Source organism: Arachis hypogaea, chromosome 12 (genome assembly GCF_003086295.3).
Source record: "Arachis hypogaea cultivar Tifrunner chromosome 12, arahy.Tifrunner.gnm2.J5K5, whole genome shotgun sequence".
Classification (NCBI taxonomy): domain Eukaryota; kingdom Viridiplantae; phylum Streptophyta; class Magnoliopsida; order Fabales; family Fabaceae; genus Arachis; species Arachis hypogaea.
Window position 1 is genome coordinate 90,252,008 of NC_092047.1, and position 21,195 is coordinate 90,273,202.

The window sequence follows — 21,195 nt, forward strand, 5'->3', positions numbered from 1 at the left end:
CAGCTCTGCTATCTTTCCCGGCGTTAAACGCCAGTCTGCTGCCCCTTTCTGGCGTTTAACGCCAGCCAGACACCCTTTTTCTGGCGTTAAACGCCAGTCTGTCTGTCATTTCTGGCGTTTAACGCCAAATAGACGCCAGACACCCTTTTCTGGTATTAAACACCCAGAATGCTGCCCATTCTGGTGTTTAACGCCCAGAATGCTGCAAGACTGGGCATTAAACACCCATTCTGCTATCCTTACTGGCGTTTAAACGCCAATAAGCCTGTCCTCCAGGGTGTGCTGTTTGTAATGCTATTTTTTATTTTGCTTGAATTCTGCAGTTGTTTTTGTGACTTCACATTATCATCCACCTAAAGAAAACATAAAATAACAATGGAAAATAATTATATATAATTAAATAACATTGGGTTGCCTCCCAATAAGCACTTCTTTAATGTCAATAGCTTGACAGTGAGCTCTTAGAGAGCTTCACAGAGATTCAGAGCTTAATGGTGGCCTCCCAACACCAAACTTCGAAGTTGAGTGTGGGAGCTCTGTTTGACTCTGTGTTGAGAGAAGCTTTTCATGCTTCCTCTCCATGATTACAGAAGAAGATCCTTGACCCTTAAACACAAGGTAGTCCTCATTCAATTGAAGGACCAACTCTCCTCTATCCACATCAATCACAGCTCTTGTTGTGGCTAGGAAGGGTCTTCCAAGGATAATGGATTCATCCTCTTTCTTCCCAGTGTCTAGGATTATGAAATCAGTAGGGATGTACAGGCCTTCAACCTTCACTAAGGCATCCTTTACAACTCCATAAACCTGTTTTCTTGATTTGTCTGTCAATTCTAATGAGAATTTAGCAGCTTGTACCTCAAAGATCCCTAGTTTCTCCATTACAGAGAGTGGCATGAGGTTTATTCCTGATCCCAGGTCACACAGAGCCTTCTTAAAGGTCATGGTGCCTATGGTACAAGGTATTAAGAACTTTCCAGGATCCGGTTTCTTCTGAGGTAACTTTAGTTGCCCCAAAGCATTCAGTTCATTGATGAGCAATGGAGGTTCATCCTCCCAAGTCTTATTACCAAATAACTTGGCATTTAGCTTCATGATTGCTCCTAGATACTGAGCAACTTACTCTTTAATAATGTCTTCATCCTCTTCAGAGGAAGAATACTCATCAGAGCTCATGAATGGCAACAATAAGTTTAGTGGAATCTCTATGGTCTCTGTATGAGCCTTAGATTCCTTTGGTTCCTCATTAGGGAACTCCTTAGTGGTCAGTGGACGTCCATTGAGGTCTTCCTCACTGGAATTCACTGCCTTTCCCCCTTATATGCATTCGGCCATGTTGAACGTATTGATGGCCTTGCACTCTCTCTTTGGATTCTCTTCTGTATTGCTTGGGAGAGTACTAGGAGGGATTTCAGTAACTCTTTTACTCAGCTGACCCACTTGTACCTCCAAATTTCTAATGGAGGACCTTGTTTCATTCATGAAACTGAGAGTGGTCTTAGATAGATCAGAGACTATGGTTGCTGAGTCAGAGAGGCTCTGCTTAGAATTCTCTGTCTGTTGCTTAGAAGATGATGGAAAAGGCTTGCTATTGCCAAACTTATTTCTTCCACCTTTATTATTGAAGCCTTGATTAGGCTTCTGTTGATCCTTCTATGAGAAATTAGGATGATTCCTCCATGAAGGGTTATAGGTATTTCCATAAGATTCTCCCATGTAATTCACCTCTTCCATTGCAGGATTCTCAGGGTCATAAGCTTCCACTTCAGATGAAACTTCTTTAGTACTACCAGATGCAGCTTGCATTCCAGTCAGACTCTGAGAAATCATATTGACTTGCTGAGTCAATATTTTGTTCTGAGCCAATATGGCATTTAGAGTATCAATCTCAAGAACTCCTTTCTTCTGAGTTGTCCCATTATTCACAGGATTTCTTTCAGAAGTGTACATGAACTGGTTATTTGTAACCATTTTAATGAGTTCCTAGGCTTCTGCAGGCGTTTTCTTCAGATGAAGAGATCCACCAGTAGAGTGATCCAAGAACATCTTGGATAATTTAGATAGACCATCATAGAATATACATAGGACGCTCCATTCTGAAAGCATGTCAAAAGGACACCTTCTGATCAATTGCTTGTATCTTTCCTAGGCTTCATAGAGGGATTCACCTTCCTTCTGTCTAAAGGTTTGGACTTCCACTCTAAGCTTGTTCAACTTTTGAGGTGGAAAGAATTTGGCCAAGAAAGCATTGACCAACTTTTTCCAAGAGTTCAGGCTTTCTTTAGGTTGTGAGTCCAACCATGTCCTAGCTCTGTCTCTTACAGCAAAAGGGAAAAGCATAAGTCTATATACCTCAGGATTAACCCCATTGGTCTTAATAGTGTCACAGATTTGCAAGAATTCAGCTAAGAACTGATAAGGATCTTCTAATGGAAGTCCATGAAACTTACAATTCTGCTGCATTAGAGAAACTAATTGAGGCTTAAGCTCAAAGTTGTTTGCTCTAATTGCAGGAATTGAGATGCTTCTTCCATAGAAGTCAGAAGTTGGTGCAGTAAAGTCACCAAGCACCTTCCTTGCATCTCCACCATTGTTGTTATTTTTGGCTGCCATAACTTCTTCTTTTTCGAAAATTTATGTTAGGTCTTCTCCAGAGTGTTGTGCTTTAGCTTCTCTTAGCTTCCTCTTTAGAGTCCTTTCAGGTTCAGGATCAGCTTCAACAATAATGTTCTTATCCTTGTTCCTGCTCATATGAAAAAGAAGAGAACAGAGAAGAAGAGGAATCCTCTATGTCACAGTATAGAGATTCCTTTATGTGAGTAGAAGAATAGAAGAATGAGGTAGAGATAGAATGAGAAGAATTTGAACACAGAGAGAGGGAGAGGGGGGATGTTAGTGAATAAATAAAATAAATAGAAAGAGATGAGAGAGAGAAGAAATTCGAATATTAATTAAGAAGAAAATAAAAATATTTTTGTTTTTATTTTAATTATAATTTAGAATTCGAAATTATTAAAGGAGATAAAATAAAATTAAAATTTATAACAATTAGTTAATAAAAACGGTTTTTGAAAAAGTGGTTAGTTAATTTTCAAAAATTAGAGAGAAAAAAGTAGTTAGGTGGTTTTGAAAAAGATTAGAAATAGTAAACTTTTTTTTTTTAAAATTAAAACAACCAAGTCAAGTAGTTAATTGAAAAAGATTTGAAAATCATTTTTGAAAAGATAAGAAGATAGAAAAAGATTTTGAAATTAAATTTTGAAAAAGATATGATTGAAATTTATTTTGAAAAAGATTGAAAAGGAAATTAAAAATATTTGATTTTTGAAATTAAAGTTGATGACTTGACTAACAAGAAACTAAAAGATAAGATTCTAGAATTTAAAGATTGAACCTTTCTTAATAGGCAAGCAACATCTTAAAATTTTTGACTCAAAACATTAATTGTTAGCAATAATTTCGAAAATATGAAATACAGATAAGAAAAAGATTTTGAAAATTAATTTTAAAATTTTCAAAAATATTAAGAAGAAAAATGAAAAAGATTTGATTTTTGAAAAATATTTGAAAAGATAGAATTTTTAAATTGAAATTTTGACTTGACTAATAAGAAACAACTAAATTTTAAAAATTTTTGACCAAATCAACCCAAAATTTCGAAATTTATGAGTAAAATAAGGGAAAGATATTATTTTTTATTTTTGAATTTTTAATAAGGAGAGAGAAAAATAATAAAATGACACACATGACATAAAAATTTAAGATCAAAACAAAAAATGCATGCAAGAACACTTTGAATGTCAAGATGAACACCAAGAACACTTTGAAGATCATGATGAACATCAAGAACATGTTTTTGAAAATTTTTAAGAAAAGAAAAATATGCAAGACACCAAACTTAAAAATTTTTAAACTTTAGACACTAATAATTCGAAAATGCATATGAAAAACAAGAAAAGACACAAAACAAGAAAAATCAAAGATCAAATAAGGAAAATCATTAAGAACAACTTGAAGATCAAAGAAGAACATAATGCATATATTTTCAAAAATTTTAGAAAATAAAAAAATAAAAAATGCAATTGACACCAAACTTAAAATTTGACACTAGACTCAAACAAGAAACATAAAATTTTTGGTTTTTATGGTTTTATTAATTTTTTTGTATATTTCAAAATTAATTAGAAAAAGAGAATATAGAAATTCAAAATTTTTAATAAGAATTCCAGGATTCCTGTAATGTTAGTCTAAACCTCCAGTCCAAAAGATTAGACATGGCCAATGGTCAGCCAAGCTTCAGCATAGAATTTTAATTGAGAATCCAAAGGTTTATGCAATGTTATTCTAAAGCTCCGGTCCAAAAGAATTAGACATGGCCAAATGGCCAGCCAAGCTTTAACATAACACATACAAGCATGTCCTTTTTACAAGGGAAGGTGGAAACCTCGGTCCAAAAGATTAGACATGGCATAACAGCGAGCCAGGTTTCACCATATCTCATGAAACTCTAGAATTCATTCTTAAAAATTCTGAAGAACAAATTTTTTTTGAATTTTTTGAAAATACACTTTTTTTTTGAATTTTTTCGAAAATAAAAATAAAAAGCTTAAACATAAAATAAAATTACCTAATCTAAGTAACAAGATGAACCGTCAGTTGTCCAAACTCGAACAATCCCCGGCAACGGCGCCAAAAACTTGGTGGACGAAATTGTGATTCACACTTTTCACAACTCCGCACAACTAACCAGAAAGTGTACTGGGTCGTCCAAGTAATACCTTACGTGAGTAAGGGTCGATCCCACGGAGACTGTCGGCTTGAAGTAAGCTATGGTCATCTTGTAAATCTCAGTCAGGTGGATTCAAATGCTTATGAAGTTTTGATAATTAAAAGATAAATAGAACAGAAAATAAAATAAAGTTACTTATATAATTCATTGGTGGAAATTTCAGATAAGCGTCTGGAGATGCTTTGTTGCTTCTGAATCTCTGCTTTCCTATTGCCTTCTTCCAACCATGCGTGCTCCCTTCCATGGCAAGCTGTATGATCCTCTCGGATGAAAAATACCATGTACAGCTATCGCACGGCTAATCATCTGTCGGTTCCCACTAGCGTCGAAATAGGACCCTTGTCCTTTTGTACACTGTCACTGCGCCCAATATTCGCAGGTTTGAAGCTCTTCACAGTCATCCCTTCCCAGATCCTACTCGGAATACCACAGACAAGGTTTAGACTTTCCGGATCCCAGGAATGCTACCAATGGTTCTAGCCTATACCATGAAGATACTAATCTCACAGACTCGGTCTATGTATTAGATACCCAAGAGATACGCACTCAAGCTGTCGCCCAATGACTACGTTGAGCTAAGATAGAACGGAAGTAGTTGTCAGTCACGCGTTCATAGAATTGAGAATAATGATGAGTGTCACGGATCATATCATTCTCCAGATTTAAGTACGAGTGAGTATCTTAGAATGAAATCAAGCGTGATCGAATAGAGAACAGTAGTAATTGCATTAACTCATGAAGAACAGCAGAGCTCCACACCTTAATCTATGGGGTGTAGAAACTCCACCGTAGAAAATACATAAGTGAAAATAGTCTAGGCATGGCCGTGAGGCTAGCCTCCAATGGAGATTCCAAAGTGTAAAAGTTACATAAGATGATCAAAAGATCAAAAGTGATCCAAAGATGTAAAATAACTCTCTAAAAGTAGTTTTTATACTAAACTAGTAACCTAGGTTTACAGAAAATGAGTAACTAAGTGCAGATAGTGCAGAAATCCACTTTTGGGGCCCACTTGGTGTGTGCTTGGGCTGAGCATTGAAGCTTTCACGTGCATAGGCTATTCTTAGAGTTAAACACCAGCTTGGATGCCAGTTTGGGTGTTTAACTCCAATTCTGGTGCCAGTTCTGGTGTTTTACGCCAGAAAGTTTTAGGCTGGATTTTAGCGCCAGTTTGGGCCATCAAATCTCGGGCAAAGTATGGACTATTATATATTTCTGGAAAGCCCAAGATGTGTACTTTCCAACTCAATTAAGAGCGCGCCAATTGGGCTTCTTTAGCTCCAGAAAATCTACTTCGAGTGCAGGAGGGTCAGAATCCAACAGCATCTGCAGTCCTTTTTTAGCCTCTGAATCAGATTTTTGCTCAGGTCCCTCAATTTTTTAGCCAGAAAATACCTGAAATCACAGAAAAACATACAAACTCATAGTAAAGTCCAGAAATGTGATTTTTGAATAAATACTAATAAAAATATAATAAAAAGTAACTAAAACATACTAAAAACTATATAAAAACAATGCCAAAAAGGGTATAAATTATCCGCTCATCACTAGTGCACAACCTCCATGGCATATTCCCTATGAAGAATTGGACGGAATAGATCAAGAAGCAAGTTCCCTTGGTGATGAAATTGAAGAACCTTCTCCCGATGAAATTGAAAGCAATATTGAGGTATATTTCTCTCAACCTCATGGTTAAGATGTGAGTGACAGAGAAGAGTTTGATGAACTTGGTGAGGGAGAGCTTGAAGGTGAAGACTCTTCTCAAAAGGTGGAAGTCCTTTGAAAAGGATGGACGGGAGTTGAACATGCGTTGTCAAGATCATTGGAAACTTCTCTCCCTAGGTTGTCATCTACTCCTTCATTTGAGTAGGTAAAACTTATCTTTATTCGTCTTCCTATCCCACTTGAGTATGGTATTCTTGAAACGAACGGCCAACTTAGGAAGCTTTGTGGTATTAAGTGTAAGAGAAGAATGTTTAGTGGTTATAGTTGCAAATCAAGGCTCATCAAAGTTGATATTTCAAGAGCTAGATGCAAAGGCTCGACTGGTGAGAATTTGGTTAGATCTAAGAGAAAAGTTTGGTACTTCATTGAGAATTCAGACTGCTTCCCATCCGGTTAGAAAAATGATGATAAACTTGAAGACGGGTGTAGAAACAGGATTTGGGATCCCGGCATACAAGAGGATCAATTTTGGGAGCTCAATGCTTATAAAGAACTCCATCAAGGCTTGGTGAATTCATTCGGAAATGTCAAAGCTTATTGGAAGTCCAAGTGTTGGTGGAAGTTTCAAGATGAGTTCAAGCACAAGCCACCATGACAAGAGGCTCACCAAATGTCCAACTTAAGGACTTTAACTAAAAGTGCTAGGTGAGAGACACCCCACCATGGTAAATTCTTTCTAATTTCCCTTTTTGTTTATGTTAGTAATAAGTTATATTTTTATTTTTAGTTATGTTTATCTTTTTTAATTTATGGTTCAGTTGCTTATTAATTTCTGGTTTATTATTAAAAAAAAAATTGCACTCGACGCGTAAGCGTCGATGACGCGCACGCGTCATGTGTCAGTGCGTAATATTGAGAAAATGAACAGAGAGTTGTGCTGGAACAACGCGGGAGGGGTGCCTGGTGCATAAGCCAACCCACGCGTATGCGTGCCCCACGCGTACGCGTCCCCTGCATTTTGCCAATCCACGCGTAAGCGTCAGTGACACGTACGCGTGGAATAAAAAATCGGCATAGTATGCTGATTGAACAGAAAGTTGTGCGGCCATGATGCTGGAATCACGCGAGTAGTCACGTGTATGCGTGACCGACGCTCATGCGTCAGTGTGCATGTTTGGCCACCCATGCGTACGCGTGGGCGACGCTTACGCGTCGCTTGGCTTATTCAGGTTTCATGCGTACGCGTGCTGCATGCACGCGCGTCGCGTCCATTTCTTGTTCTCTTATCATTTCTCCTTCTTTCTTCATCCTTTCTTACTTTCTTCATCCTCATTTCTTTACATTCTCATCCATATTATCTTTCAATTTCTTTTACTTGCTGCATTTGCATACTTTTCTTCCTTACATTTTAATTTTGTTCATGTTTTTATTTTCTTTTCTAAGTCTATTATTTTTTTATTGGTGTTAAATGTTCTTATTCAACTGTTGCATCTTTTTTTTTGCGTTATTTTGATGCTTCATGACTTGTTTTAAATTATTGGGTATTACTATTCATAGGTCAATACTAAATTCTTATGACACATGTATTCTATTTGCATTGATATGCACTTAGACTGTAATTCATGACCCACTTTCTCTCCTCTATTGTTGCAATTTTTGAACTTTTGATATGCCATTTGCTTTTATTGTTTTCTCACTTTCATGTTATAGCTACCATGTGGTTAAGACCCTCATTATTTGGCATTAAACCATCCATATTTTATTTATTTTCCTATCTTTGTTTCTGGGTTACTTTTCTTCCCTTTTCTCTTTTTTCAGGATGGCCACCGAGAAAGGAGAGGAAAAGCTTCTCAATGGGGCAATAGACAAGCCCATCTACACAATCTTTAAAGAAAAGCATCAGTTGTAGCCACCCGTCCACTTGTACTTCTTTGCATGCACCGAGGAGGGTGCAATCTTTAAGTGTGGAGAGGTTGATACCGACTTCCGTGTGATAGTTATTTTCCTTTCAACACCAATGTTTAATTTTCTTTGTTAAATTAGTTATTGTATTTGCATGTTTGATTGCATGTTTGTTCTGCTTGGTTGGAGTAATGAGTTTCTTTTCAAGACACTATTTTATAGTATTTCACTAATTTAAATTAAAATTTGTGTTAAGCTTGTTTGAATATTGTAATTTGGAACATGGTTTATAGCTAAGAACACACAACCTGTGAGATTTTGAGCTAATTATATGGTTACAATATTTAACCATAATTTTATTCTTGTGTGTTTGCTTCTCTATGATTGTAATCTTTGCTTTGTTCCATTCTATATGTCCATTGTTTAGTGTATATTCATGCATACATATGATTGAGGCCATCATTTGTTATTAGCTCACTTATCCCAAATAGCCTACCATTTCATTCACCTTTGATTACCACTTTGAGCCTGTTAATCCCCATTTGTTCTTTATATTACCACATCACTAGCCTTAAGTGGAAAAACAATTAATTACCCCATTTGAATCGTTGGTTAGCTTAAGATAGAGATTGTGTGTCAACTAAGTGTGGGGAATTGTGAAAAATTGGGTTGATGAGAATGTGTTGTGTTTTATTGACAAAAATATTGAGAATTTTGGTGCTTACTCATGTGAAAATTGAAAAACCATATGCATTGATATATTATGCTTTCATTTATATATATAAAAAAACAAAAATACTTATGAATAGGGAACAAAATTACCCCAATGTTAAGTCCAATAAAAAGATCAATGCATATGTGATGGAATTAAAAATTGATGCATGAGTATGTGAAATATACAAAAGTGAGATTTTGGGTAGCTAGGCATGAATTTAGAATTATATAGAGTATGTGTGTGTGTGTTAGGTGAGAATTTAGGTTAGTCAAAGATTCAAAGTATAACTCACTTGGCCATACATGTATCCTCACCCTTACCTTAGCCCCATTACAACCTTAAAAAGCCCTCATGATGTTTGCATTTGTACATTAAATATTTATTGATTGGTTAGATGAAGAAAAAAGTTTTAGAAAGCATTACTAGAGGAGATTAGAGTGGATTAACCCTAGACACTTGAGCGGTTAGAGTGCGTATATACTTCCGGTGAGGGTTCGATGCTCGATTCTTTGTTCCCGGCTTTCACGAGCTTTCTTCTTGCAAGTTTACTTGCACTTTATTTTGTGATTTAAATTAGTAGAATCCAGTTTATGTTTGTCTTGGAGAATTTGTTTACTTTTAACCAAGTAGGTAGAATCATTTTCGCATGTAGTTGCATTCATATAGATAGGTTACATTTAATAAGTCTTACCATTCCTCTTCATTCTTTTATAATTTCTCTTGAGTTTAGCATGAGGACATGCTAGTGTTTAAGTGTAGGGAGATTGATAAACCCCATTTTTAGGATTTATCTTGTGCTTAATTTAGTGAATTTTATTAACTAAACTCACACTTATTCATATAATTCGCATGTTTTACGTTTTCCTTCCTAATTTTGTGCTATGATTGAAAACATGCTTCTTTGGCCTTAAATTTGCTAATTTTAATCCTCTCTTATTACCATTCGATGTCGTGATATGTTTGTTAAGTGTTTTCAGGATTTACAAGGCAGGAATGACTTAGAGGATGGAAAGAAAGCATGCATAAGTGGAAGGAATACAAGAAATTGAAGGAATTGCTAAGCTGTCAAGCCTGACCTCTTCATACTAAATTGATCATAACTTGAGCTACAGAGGTCCGAATGAGGCGGTTCTAGTTGTGTTGGAAAGCTAACATCTGGGGCTTCAAAATGATATGTAATTTTCTATAGTTTCCATGAATTTAGGCGATGCATATGCGTGGATCACACGTACGCGTGACAGAGCCACGTGCTGGACGTATCAGAAATCGCTGGGGGCGATTTTTGGGGTGTTTTTGGCCCAGTTCCAAGCCCAAAAACACAGAATAGAGGCTGTAGAGTGGGGAAAACATACATACAACTTTTATTCACATAATTTTAGGTTTTAAATGTAGTTTTCTAGAGAGAGAGACTCTCTCCTCTCTCTAGGTTTTAGGATTTTTAGGTTTATTTCTCCTCAATTTCAAAATTCTACCTTGCTTCAATTTTGGTCTCTTCTGCTTTAATTGTTCTATTACTTTAGTTTATCTACTTCTCATTGATTCCTTTATTTTGCTAATTTAGTTTATGAGTTCATATGTTACTCTCAATTTTCATTAATGCAATTTATGTTCCTTTATTTTTATTTTGTTAATTCCTCTATTTTTATTTGTGAGTCATTGATGTTTGCAATTGGTTGTTTAGATTTAATATTCTTTGTTAATTTTCTAAGTTTTTATGTTATGCCTTCCAAGTGTTTGATAAAATGCTTGGGAGGGTTTTAAATTAGATTTTTGCATTCATAGTTTGGATTGATTAATTAGAGACTCTTGAGTTGTCACAGTCTCTTGTTGAATGGTAATTGAGACTTGCTAGTTGGCTTAGACTTCACTAAATCTAGTTTTTTATTAGGACTTGTGAACCTAAGTTGATTTTTCTCACCTAACTTTCCTTCATTGTTAAAGGTTAACTAAGTGAAAGAAAATGGCAATTACCATCACAATTGATGATGATAATGAGGATATGACTTACAATTATCAATCCTTGCTAAGAACTTTCTTAGTTATCAATTTATTTTCTTATTATTTACATCCCTTGTTTATTAAACTCAAAACCCAAAAAGATACAATCTCATAACCAATAATAAATTATACTTCCCTGCAATTCCTTGAGAGACGACCAGAGGTTTAATACTTTGGTTTATTTTTATTGGGTTTGCTTTAGTCACAAACAAATTAAATTTGATTGAGGTTTAATTGTCGGTTTAGATCTATACTTACAATGCGCTTACTTTTGTGAAATTTTTTACCGACGATTTTCCCCCATCAATGGTCCTCTTCACCCGCTTAGTAGGTGGCTTGACGCTTGCAGATGGTTACACCTTAGCCGGTGCTCTTTTAGTTCTCTTCCTTGCCGGTGTCTTGTCAGAAGCCTTCTCTTTCTCTCTCTTGGTGGCCATCCTAAAGAAGGAAGAAAGAGAAATAATGTCAAATATATATATAGCTAAGAACTGGGAGAAAGAAAGTCTAAGTGATAATAAATGCCAAGGGAAAAAAGAATGTAGAAAAGACATGGTAGTTACAACATGCAAGGAAGACATCAATTTAAAATCATGAAGGCATATCATAACAACTAGATGCAAGAGGGTCAAAAGCATGCAAGTAACAAGCATGAGAAGCATAGCTCAAGCATCAATATCAACAATAATTATCACATGTAACAAAATAATGAGCACTTGTATGTTGACAATTAATGACTAATATACTCAATACACATGGATTACAAGGGTTGTGAAAAAGAAGCATTGAAGTATAAGAATAAAATAGATAAGAAATCAGAACACCAAAAGAGCTTTTTCACAAACACTTGGTATGTAATTTAAAAAATAGGAATTAAAGTAATTAATCCATGCAAATATGAGATCCAAAATAAAATGTCAATTATCAAATTACTCCTCATAATATCCACAAGCTAAAATATAGTAATCAAATAAAGCTCCAACACCAACATAAAAATTCAAGATAAAGGAATGAAAAAGAAATTATAAATAGCTAAGCTAACAAAAAATTAAAAATAAATAAAATAATCAAATGCAATAAATAAAAGAAGAATGAAAAAGTAGAAGAGAGGAAGAAAAGAAACCTTAAGAAGAAGATGAAAATAGGAAGATGAATGGGAGTAAGAATGAGAGAAGAGTAAGAAGGGAGGAAGAAAAGAAAAGAAAATTGTAGCTGCCGGAGTTAGTGGTCTCCGGTGGTGGTCTGCCGGTGGTGGTGAGAGAAAAGAGTAAGAAGAAGGAAGAAGTAGAAAGAATAAAGAAGAAAGAAGAATTAGGATTAGAGAAAGAAGAGAGGGTGAGAGAAAGGGAAACTGGGCGGCGCGTTGAGTAAGTGACGCGGCGCATATGACGCGCATGCGTCGCCCACTGATGAGCGGATATTTTATACGCTTTTTGGGGTTAATTTCATATAGTTTTTAGGATGTTTTAGTTAGTTTTTCATTTAATTCTATTAGTTTTTAGGAAAAATTCATATTTCTGGACTTTACTATGAGTTGTGTGTTTTTCTGTAATTTCAGGTATTTTTCTGGCTGAAATTGAGGGAGCTGAGCAAAAATCTGATTCAGGCTGAAAAAGGACTGCTGATGCTGTTGGATTCTGACCTCCCTGCACTCAAAGTGGATTTTCTGGAGCTACAAAACTCGAAATGGCGTGCTTCTAATTGCGTTGGAAAGTAGACATCCAGGTCTTTCCAGCAATATATAATAGTCCATACTTTGCACGAGGATAGACGACGTAAACTGGCGTTCAACGCCAGTTCTCTGCCCAATTCTGGCGTCCAGCGCCAGAAAAGGATCAAAAGCTGGAGTTGAACGCCCAAACTGGCACAAAAACTGGCGTTCAACTCCACAAATGGCCTCTGCACGTGAATTTCTTAAATCTCAGCCCCAGCACACACCAAGTGGGCCCCAGGAGTGGATCTCTGCATCATCCATCATAGTTTACTCATTTTTTGTAAACCTAGGCTACTAGTTTAGTATTTAAACAACTCTTAGAGACTTATTTAGTATCTCATGACATTTTAGATCAAAACTTTGTACTCTTTGATGGCATGAGTCTCTAAACTCCATTGTTGGGGGTGAGGAGCTCTGCTGTGTCTCGATGAATTAATGCAAGTATTTCTGTTTTCCATTCAAACACGCTTGTTCCTATCTAAGATGTTCATTCGCGCTTAACTGTGATGGAGGTGATGATCTGTGACACTCATCACCTTCCTCAAACCATGAACGTGTGCCTGACAACCACCTCCATTCTATATACGATTGAATGAGTATCTCTTAGATCTCTTAATTAGAATCTTCGTGGTATAAGCTAGAACTGATGGCAGCATTCATGAGAATCCGGAAAGTCTAAACCTTGTCTGTGGTATTCCGAGTAGGATTCAATGATCGAATGACTGTGACGAGCTTCAAACTCGCGAGTGCTGGGCGTTAGTGACAGACGCAAAAGGATGAAGAACCCTATTCCAGTATGATCGAGAACCGACAGATGATTAGCCGTGCTGTGACAGAGCATGTGAGCATATTCTTCACTGAGAGGATGGGATGTAGCCATTGACGACGGTGAACCCCTACATACAGCTTGCCATAGGAGGACGTGCGTGCGTGAACAAGAAGACAGAGGAAAGCAGAGATTCAGAAGACAAAGCATCTCCAAAACTCCAACATATTCTCCATTACTGCACAACAAGTAACCTTTAATCCATGCTCTCTTGTTTATTCGCAATTCAACTGATAAACATAATTGACTTTCTGACCAAGATTTACAAGATAACCATAGATTGCTTCAAACCAACAATCTCCGTGGGATTCGACCCTTACTCACGTGAGGTATTACTTGGACGACCTAGTGCACTTGCTGGTTAGTGGTACGAGTTGTGAAAAGTGTGATTCACAATTTGTGCACCAAGTTTTTGGCGCCGTTGCCGGGGATTGTTCGTGTTTGAACAACTGACGGATTATTTTGTTGCTTAGATTGGGAAAATTTTTCTTTTTGGTTTAGAGTCTCTTATTATTGTCCTTGGTTAAAAATATCCTTCTTTAAAACAAGTGTTACATTTACTGCCCAATTGGCTAGAGCATTAGTCTAAGTCCGTGGCAGTTTGGTACACTCTTTTTAAAATCTTTTTCAAAAATAATATTTTCTCTATTAAATCCTGTGCCAAACTTTAAGTTTGGTGTTTTCTTGTTGATTTTTCTTAAAATTTTCGAAAATTTATTTTGGTTTTCTAAAAATTTTAAGTTTGGTGTTCTTCCTTCATGTTCTTGTGTTCTTGTGAGTCTTCAAAGTGTTCTTGAGTTTTTCTTGTGTCTTGATCTTAAAATTTTTAAGTTTGGTGTTCCTTGGTGTTTTCCCTCCAAAATTTTCGAAAATAAGGAGCATTAGATCTAAAAATTTTAAATCTTGTGCTATCTTATTGTTTTTCTCTTTCCTCTTAAAAATCAAAAATATATTTTCTCTCTATTTTAAAAACAATTTTTCGAAATATATTTCTAAAAATTCAGATTTTTATTTCAAAATTTAAAATTTTTTTTTAAAATCATCATATCCTTTTCAAAACTTCCTAACCACTTTCTCTCTCCTCAGTTTTTCAAAAATCTTCACTCAATTTTTATTTATTTTATTTTAATTTATTTCATTTTCGAAATAAACATATAAATAAATAAATAAAAATATTTTTTCTATTTTACATCATCTCCCTTTCTCCATCATGGACCTAAGCGGAAATGAACAGTCCAGGAGGACTCTGGGGTCATATTCTAACCCCTCTACTGCTTCATATGGGAGTAGTATCTGCATACCCTCCATTGGAGTCAGTAGCTTTGAGTTGAATCCTCAGCTCATTATCATGGTGCAGCAAAGTTGCCAGTATTTCGGTCTTCCACAGGAAGAACCTACAGAGTTTCTGGCACAGTTTCTACAGATTGCTGACACAGTACATGATAAAGAAATAGATCAGGATGTCTACAGACTATTACTGTTTCTATTTGCTGTAAAAGATCAAGCTAAGAGGTGGTTGAATAACCAACCTAAGGCCAGCATAAAGACATGGAAACAGCTGACAGAAAAATTCCTGAATCAGTACTTTCCCCCAAAACGGATGACACAGCTAAGGCTGGACATCCAAGGCTTTAAACAAGGAGATAATGAATCTCTTTATGATGCCTGGGAGAGATACAGAGAGATGCTACGAAAATGCCCCTCTGAAATGTTTTCAGAGTGGGTTCAGTTAGACATCTTCTACTATGGGCTTGCAGAAGGAGCTCAGATGTCTCTAGATTACTCAGCTGGTGGACCTATCCACATGAGAAAGACAATTGAAGAGGCTCAAGAGCTCATCGATACAGTTGCCAGGAATCAGCATCTGTACCTAAGCAGCAATCCTTCCATGAATGAAGAGGTTAAAACAGTAACTGCTAAACTCAGTCCTGTAAAACAAGCTGCTGAATTCAATCAGAAATTGGACTTTCTAACAAAGCAGCTAGCCGAATTTAAAGACAGGTTACAAGAGACAAGGATGGCTAATATACATATGGACGAACAGTTTAAGCAAACAAAGCAGCAGCTGTCAAGGCAAATAGCAGAAGAATGCCAAGCAGTTCAACTAAGAAGTGGGAAAACATTAAATATCCCACCTCAAGGCAGCAAAAAGCTAAGAAATGAGCAAACCAACCAAAATTCACCTGAGGACAGTAAGAGCCCAGGGAAAAATAATTCTGGCGCTAAAACGCCAGACCATGGCCAAAACTGGCGTTCAACGCCAGAAACAAAGCAGGACTGGCGTTCAACGCCAGAAATGGGCAAGGATCTGGTGTTGAACGCCCAAAATGGGCAGGATCTGGCGCTGAACGCCCAAAATGGGCACAACTCTGGCGTTCAAACGCTAGGAACAGACAAGGAGTTGGCTTCTCATGTCACTCCAGCTTCGAACTCTGGCACTCAATTGCCAGTGAGGGATCAGACACACACAAGTGCTGATGACAACCCCTCTAAAAAGGCTTCTTCAACCACTTCTGTAGGCAATAAACCTGCAGCAACTAAGGTTGAAGAATATAAAGCCAAGATACCTTATCCTCAAAAAGTCCGGAAAGAGGAGCAGGATAAGCAATTTGCTCGCTTTGCAGATTATCTCAGGACTCTTGAAATAAAGATTCCATTTGCAGAAGCACTTGAGCAAATACCTTCTTATGCTAAGTTCATGAAAGAGATCTTGAGTCATAAGAAGGATTGGAGAGAAACAGAAAGAGTTCTCCTCACTGAAGAATGCAGTGCAGTCATTCTGAAAAGCTTTTCTGAAAAGCTTAAAGACCCTGGGAGTTTTCTGATACCATGCATATTAGAAGGTAATTGCACCAAGACAGCTTTATGCGATCTTGGGGCAAGCATCAACCTAATACCTGCATCCACTATCAGAAAGCTTGGCTTAACTGAAGAAGTTAAACCAACCCGGATATGTCTCCAACTTGCTGATGGTTCTACTAAATACCCATCAGGCGTGATTGAAGACATGATTGTCAGAGTTGGGCCATTCGCCTTTCCCACTGACTTTGTTGTGCTGGAGATGGAGGAGCACAAGGGTGCTACTCTCATTCTAGGAAGACCCTTCCTAGCAACTAGATGATCCCTCATTGACGTCCAACAGGGGGAAATAACCCTGAGAGTCAATGATGATGAATTCAAGTTGAACGCTGTCAAAGCCATGCAGCATCCAGACACATCAAAAGACTGCATGAAAGTTGATCTTATCGACTCTTTGGTAGAAGAGATCAACATGGCTGAGAGTCTTGAATCAGAGTTGGAAAATATCTTTAAAGATGTTCAGCCTGATTTGGAGGACTCAGAGGACATGAAAGAGCCTCTGAAATTTCTTCTGGAAGAGGAAAAACCTCCTAAACCCGAGTTCAAGCCATTACCACCATCCTTTAAATATGCATTTTTGGGAGAAGGTGACACTTTTCCAGTGATCATAAGCTCTGCTTTAAATTCACAGGAAGAGGAAGCACTTATTCAAGTGCTAAGGACACACAAGATAGCTCTTGGGTGGTCCATAGGTGACCTTAAGGGCATAAGCCCAGCTAGATGCATGCACAAAATCCTATTGGAGGATAATGCCAAACCAGTGGTTCAACCACAGAGGCGGCTAAATCCAGCCATGAAAGAAGTGGTGCAGAAAGAAGTCACCAAATTACTAGAGGCTGGGATTATTTATCCTATTTTTGATAGCCCCTGGGTGAGTCCTGTCCAAGTCGTCCCAAAAAAGGGAGGCATGACGGTGATTCATAATGAAAAAAATGAACTGGTTCCTACAAGAACAGTTACAGGGTGACGCATGTGTATTGACTACAGAAGGCTCAATACAGTCACCAGAAGGGATCATTTTCCTTTACCATTCATAGACCAGATGCTAGAAAGACTAGCAGGTCATGATTATTACTGCTTTTTGGATGGCTACTCAGGCTACAACCAGATTGCAGTAGATCTCCAGGTTCAAGAGAAAACAGTATTCACATGTCCATCTGGAGTGTTTGCTTATAGAAGGATGCCATTTGGGCTGTGTAATGCGCCTGCAACCTTCCAGAGATGCATGCTCTCTATTTTCTCTGATATAGTGGAAAAATTTCTGGAAGTCTTCATGGATGACTTCTCAGTATATGGAGACTCATTCAGCTCCTGTCTTGATCACCTGAAACTTGTTCTGAAGAGATGCCAAGAGACCAACCTAGTTTTAAACTGGGAAAAATGTCACTTCATGGTGACTGAAGGGATTGTCCTTGGGCATAAAATCTCAAACAAGGGAATAGAGGTGGATCAAGCAAAAATAGAGGTAATTAAAAAATTACCACCACCTGCCAATGTTAAGGCAATCAGAAGCTTTTTGGGGCATGCAGGATTCTATAGGAGGTTTATAAAGAATTTTTCAAAAATTGCAAAACCTCTAAGCAATCTGCTAGCTGCTGACACGCCATTTGTGTTTGACACAGAGTGCCTGCAGGCGTTTGAAACGCTGAAAGCTAAGCTGGTCACAGCACCAGTTATTTCTGCACCAGACTGGACATTACCATTTGAGCTAATGTGTGATGCCAGTGATCATGCCATTGGTGCAGTGTTGGGACAGAGGCATGACAAGCTTCTACACATCATTCATTACGCTAGTCGCGTTCTAAATGATGCCCAGAAGAATTACACAACCACAGAAAAAGAATTACTTGCAGTGGTTTATGCCATTGATAAGTTCAGATCATACTTAGTAGGATCAAAAGTGATTGTGTATACTGACCATGCTGCTCTTAAATATCTACTCACAAAGCAGGATTCAAAACCCAGGCTCATCAGATGGGTGTTGCTTCTGCAAGAGTTTGGTATAGAAATAAGAGACAGAAAAGGGACAGAGAACCAAGTGGCTGATCATCTGTCCCGGATAGAGCCAGTAGAAGGGACGTCCCTCCCCTCTCTTGAGATCTCTGAGACTTTTCTGGATGAGCATTTATTTGCCATTCAGGAAGCACCATGGTTTGCCGATATTGCAAACTATAAAGCTGCAAGGTTCATACCCAAGGAGTACAACAGGATACAAAAGAAAAAATTAATTACTGATGCAAAGTACTACTTGTAGGATGAACCCTATCTCTTTAAGAGATGTGCAGACAGAATAATCCGTAGGTGTGTGCCTAGAGAAGAAGCACAGAGAATCCTATGGCATTGCCACGGATCTCAATATGGAGGCCATTTTGGAGGTGAGCGAACAGCCACCAAGGTCCTCCAATGTGGCTTCTATTGGCCCACACTCTATAAAGATTCCCGAGAGTTTGTACGTAATTGTGACAGTTGCCAAAGAGCTGGTAATCTGCCTCATGGTTACGCCATGCCTCAACAAGGAATCTTGGAAATTGAGTTGTTTGACGTATGGGGAATTGACTTCATGGGACCTTTCCCACTATCATACTCAAACACTTATATTCTAGTGGCAGTTGACTATGTATCAAAATGGGTTGAAGCCATTGCCACACCCACCAATGATACTAAAACAGTGCTGAAGTTCCTCCAGAAACATATCTTTAGCAGGTTTGGCGTCCCTAGAGTACTAATTAGTGATGGGGGCACTCACTTCTGCAATAAACAGCTTTACTCTGCCATGGTTCGGTATGGAATTCGCCACAAGGTGGCTACTCCATACCATCCACAAACCAATGGGCAAGCTGAAGTCTCTAACAGAGAATTAAAGAGAATCCTGGAATGGACAGTAAATACCCGTAGAAAGGATTGGGCACGGAGCTTGGATGATGCTCTGTGGGCTTACAGAACAGCATTCAAGACCCCTATAGGGACCTCTCCATACCAACTTGTGTATGGTAAGGCATGTCACCTGCCCGTGGAACTGGAACATAAGGCCTACTGGGCAACCAGATTCCTAAACTTTGATGCCAAATTAGCAGGAGAAAAAAGATTGCTCCAGCTAAATGAGCTAGAGGAGTTCAGATTCACAGCTTTCGAAAATGCCAAGCTTTATAAAGAGAAATAAAAAAAAGTGGCATGACAGAAAGCTGTCATCTAGAATCTTTGAACCAGGACAAAAGGTTCTGCTGTTTAACTCTAGACTCAGGCTATTCCCCGGGAAATTGAAATCCCGGTGGAGGGGACCATACGTGATTACAAGTGTCTCACCATATGGTCATGTGGAGCTTCAAGATATTGATTCTGATAAGAGGTTCATTGTCAATGGACAGAGAATCAAGCACTATCTTGAAGGCAACGTTGAGCAAGAGTGCTCAAGGCTGAAGCTAGATTAAAAGCTCAGCAAGGTCCAGCTAAAGACAATAAAGAAGCGCTTGCTGGGAGGCAACCCAGCCATGGGGCATCAATCCTCTAAGTATTTTGCCCTATTTTTATTTTTATTTGTTTATATAGAGTTCATTGACAACAAGGTAAAGAATCAATTGCATAAGTTCACAGGGTTACAGAAGGAATCTGCATACAAAACAGAGAAAAGGAGCTCACTGGCAAGAAAACACCAGTAAGAGCCTGTTTTGGGCGTTCAGCGCCCAAAAGGGGCAGCCAGTGGGCGCTGAACGCCAGTAAGGATAGCAATCTGGCGTTCAACGCCATAAAAGGGCAACAACTGGGCGTTGAACGCCCAGGAGAGCAGCATTTGGGCGTTGAACGCCCAAAACAGGCAGCGTTTGGGCGTTGAACGCCCAAAACAGGCAGCGTTTGGGCGTTCAAACGCCAGGATAGTGGGGAGGAGCTCTCCTTCTACCCATCTCTTTTCTTTTCTTTTGCTCGAGGACAAGCAAAACTCTAAGTTTGGTGTGCTTATCCGTGATCACTAAGATCATGGCCCCTAAAGAAAAACAACCCACTCCAAGAGGCAAGAAAGAGAGTATTCCAAAACCACTTTGGAATCAAGGGAAGTTCTTAACCAAGGAACTGAAGCGTCAGGAGTTATCTCTTGAAGGACCAAGCACCTCACAGACTAGAGGAACATCCACTTCCAAACCTCAAGGTTGTTGAGTTCTAATCTTAGCCTTAACTCTGTGATAATTGTTCTTATTTTAAGTTTTACCTTAGGAGTCATATAGTAGTAATTAGTATCTATTTTGATTTTATCTCCAATTAAGCTATAGTTTATTTTTCTCATCATCAGCAAACATGAATAAAGTAGTAGATCTTTTGAATAAGAGGCAATAAAATTTCGAGTTTTAATAAGAGAAATTCTAATTAGTTAAATGTGGTGGTAATGCTTTCTGTCTTCTGAATGAATGCTTGAACAGTGCATATGTCTTTTGAATTTGTTGCTTAAGACTGTTAAATATGTTGGCTCTTGAAAGAATGATGAACATAAGACAAGTTATTGATAATCTAAAAAATCATAAAAATGATTCTTGAAGCAAGAAAAAGCAGCAAAGAACAAAGCTTGCAGAAAAAAAAAAGTAGCGGAAAAAAAAATAGAAAGAAAAAGAAAAAGCAAGCAGAAAAAGCCAAAAGCTCTTAAAACCAAGAGGCAAGAGCAAAGAGCCAATAGCCCTTAAAACCAAAAGGCAAGGGTAATGAAAAGGATCCCAAGGCTTTGAGCATCAGTGGATAGGAGGGCC

The 21,195-nt window shown here is 37.8% G+C and overlaps 1 non-coding gene across 1 annotated transcript; it reads left to right on the top strand.

Annotated features, from left to right (window-relative positions):
• The first annotated feature begins 2,100 nt into the window (after positions 1–2,100).
• LOC112731542 (small nucleolar RNA R71) lies at positions 2,101–2,208 on the top strand. The gene has a single exon (XR_003167315.1). It is a non-coding gene; the product is annotated as a small nucleolar RNA R71 (small nucleolar RNA).
• The last annotated feature ends 18,987 nt before the right edge of the window (positions 2,209–21,195 follow it).